Source organism: Octopus sinensis, linkage group LG18, assembly GCF_006345805.1.
Source record: "Octopus sinensis linkage group LG18, ASM634580v1, whole genome shotgun sequence".
NCBI lineage: Eukaryota > Metazoa > Mollusca > Cephalopoda > Octopoda > Octopodidae > Octopus > Octopus sinensis.
Window position 1 is genome coordinate 22,976,081 of NC_043014.1, and position 3,437 is coordinate 22,979,517.

The following is a 3,437-nucleotide window of genomic DNA, read 5'->3' on the forward strand; positions in this document are numbered from 1 at the left end:
ATATATATAGATGTATATATATATAGATTTATATCTATATATGTATAAACATACACATGATATATATATATATATATATATATATTTTTATATGGTGTATTGGATACATATGTGTGTGTATATATATATATATATATATATATATATATGACAAAAACAATTGCAGCATGGAAGGTGTTCATAAGCCATTTACAAAACGCACAAAAACCGTTAGATTCACTTCAACATTTAAATTTGATTTGCCAAAATATTTTTCTGTTTTGAGGCTGTGACCTGTTCATTGACAAAATTCTGTGCTGCATATATATATATATGATATATTTGATATATATGCGATACGCACGAATACCCCCATCGCCCATCACTTCCATTTGGCCAACCACTCCCCTCTAATATCTCCGTCTTTGGTCTCGCCCTTCACCACAGATCCACACACTCATAACTCCACCTGGAACACTGTTATTTTTCCAGTCTACAAACACAAATTTCTTTCGGACTCAACACAACCTACTCCTCTTAACAAATATCTCTACAAACTTCTTAAAAAAGCATCATTTTATTTATTTTATTTTATTTTAGTTCATCTTAATTTATCCTCTCTTACACCCACTTTTTTACACTGTTACCCTTTACTCAATTTTTTATCGTTTTCCTTCATTTGAATAGTTTAACTTTTTAATTGCATTATTTTTTTATAATTGTATTACTTTCTATTTTATCCCTTTAATTTTTATTATTTTATCTTCTATTTTCATCTTGCATCTGTTAATTTTTGTAATTATTTTACATCTTGTACCCTTCTCCCTTTCCCCCTTTATTTATCGATCTTATTTTATTATATTATTTCTATATACATACACACATACACACGTACATATACACACACGCAAAAATACACGCACGCACATGAACCCACATGTACCTCCCACACTCACCACACACACATGCACATACATACACACACGTGCATACACGCACACACACATACACACACAGGAACCTCATAACACAACCTCACGCACACACATACACACATGCTCATACACACACACGCACACACACACATGCACACATACAAACATGCACACACATACATACACACACATGCACACATACATGTAAACACGTACACACAAATACATACAAATACACACACACGCATGCGTATGCATGCACAGAAACATACACATACCTCAACACACAATCCCACGTTCACACACACACACATACACATGCACGCACTCACACATCCACACACACATGTACACACGCACATACTCACATGTATACACACCCGCACATGAACACACACATACCAGGCAGCGGGACTGAACTCGGAACCATATGGTTAGCAAGCAAGCTACTTACCACACAGCCAATCCTGCACCTATGAATATAGAAAATATGGAATGCTTCACGAATTTGCGTGTTATCTTTGCGCAGGGGCCATGCTAATCTTCTCTGTATCGTTCCAATTTTAGAATATATACCGCCATAGCTACATATATATATATGTGTGTGTGTATAAAACAATACAAACAATACAAACACAAAGCATTTACAAGACAATACAAAAAACACGACGGGACATTCGAAGCCTTCAAGAACCGGATCATCCTCGCAATTTCATATATATATATTTTAAAAAATTTTTTATTTTATCTAGTTTCAGCTCACGAGCTGTGGCCATGCTGGGGCACCGCCATTTGGTGTTGGTACATGATTTTACTTCACGAATGCTTTTTAGCAACTGCCATTTGGTGCATGAGAGAGTTCGATGCAGCTGCCCTCATCTGCACCTCCTGCCGTGAAGTTGGTTCATCCGGGACACCTGACAGGAAGAGATCCAGTCCTACTTTAAAGACATCCGCATCCATCCCATGCAGGTCCCTCAGGTTCTTCGGGAGGATATTGAAGAGCTGTGGGCCTCTGAAGCCCAGGCTATCACAGTATCTTGTCCTACTTCTTGATGGCAAATTTGGAGTCCTTGGCACCACGCGGTGGCGCGCAGTTCTGGCATTTGTGTAACTCTTTATGCCACAGTTTGGGACAAATCCTTCCAGGATCTTCCAGATATATATTATGGCATATCTTTCTCGCCTACGTTTCAAGGAATAGAGTTTTAATCTCTTGAGTCTTTCCCAGTAGCTTATATGCTGCACAGAGGCTATCTTCTTCGTGTAGCTTCGTTAGATCGCCTCAAGTTCTGTGATCAACTTGACACTGGATGGTGACCATAGCTGAGAGCAATAGTCAAAGTGGCTTAGGACAAGTGTCCTCCAGAGGACCATCATGGTTTCTTGGTCTCTTGTTCCAAAGGTTCTAAGAATCCATCCAGCCAGCCGTCTACATTTCATTGCCAGTTTAGCAACATGTACTTGAAAGGTCGCGTCATCACTCATGTGAATACCCAGGTCACGCACTGATTGTGCCTCTGGGATTGCAATCCCTCCGGGTCCAGTGTATTCATTGGGTATTGCATTTAGTTTTGCATGCTGATAGCATAAAGCTTGAAACTTTTCAGCATTGAACTGCATGCTATTCTTTTCAGCCCACTTGTATATTTTGTCCAGCTCACATTGCAGGTGCTTAGTGTCTTAATGGTTCTGTATTGCCTGTGAAACATTTGTATCATCTGCATAACTTGTGATCGTGGCTCTCTGCGTGGCTGAGGGCATGTCTGAGAGGGCCATTATGAACAGTAGTGGTCCCAAAACAGTGCCCTCGGTGGCCCCATTGGCTACTACCACCTGATTTCTATCCTTCAGAAAGTCATGAAGCCACTCTCCCAATTTTCCAACTATGCCAAGATCACGCAGTTTGTGACATATCATTCCATGATCGACTTTATCAAAAGCCTTTGCAAAGTCGAGATATATCACTTCCACATTTGAGTGGTTGAGCAGTCGTTTCAGCACCCAGTCATAGTGTTGTAGGAGCTGAGTTAAGCAGCTTCTTCCTGGTCGGAAACCATGTTGGGTGTCATACATATATATGTATATATATATATGTATATGTATATATATATATATATGTGTGTGTTTGTGTGTACATATATATATATACATATATATATAATGTACATATATATATATATACATACATATATATATGTATATATATACATATGTATATAATGTATATATATATATGTATATACATATATATATGTATATATATACACATATATATTATATCCATATATGTATATGTACATATATATACATATATGTATATATGTATATGTATACATATATATGTATATGTATATATATACGTATATATATACACATATATATATATGTATACATATATATATGTACATATATACATATATATATAAATACATATATATATATATGTATATATATATACATATATATATAATGTATGTTTATATATGTATATATATATATATATATATGTATACATATATA

General features: G+C 36.1%; 1 non-coding gene across 1 annotated transcript; it reads right to left on the minus strand.

Moving 5' to 3' along the window:
- Positions 1–1,398: 1,398 nt before the first annotated feature.
- Positions 1,399–1,502, minus strand: LOC115221833. Its single transcript, XR_003882654.1, has one exon. It is a non-coding gene; the product is annotated as a U6 spliceosomal RNA (small nuclear RNA).
- Between the last annotated feature and the right edge of the window lie 1,935 nt (positions 1,503–3,437).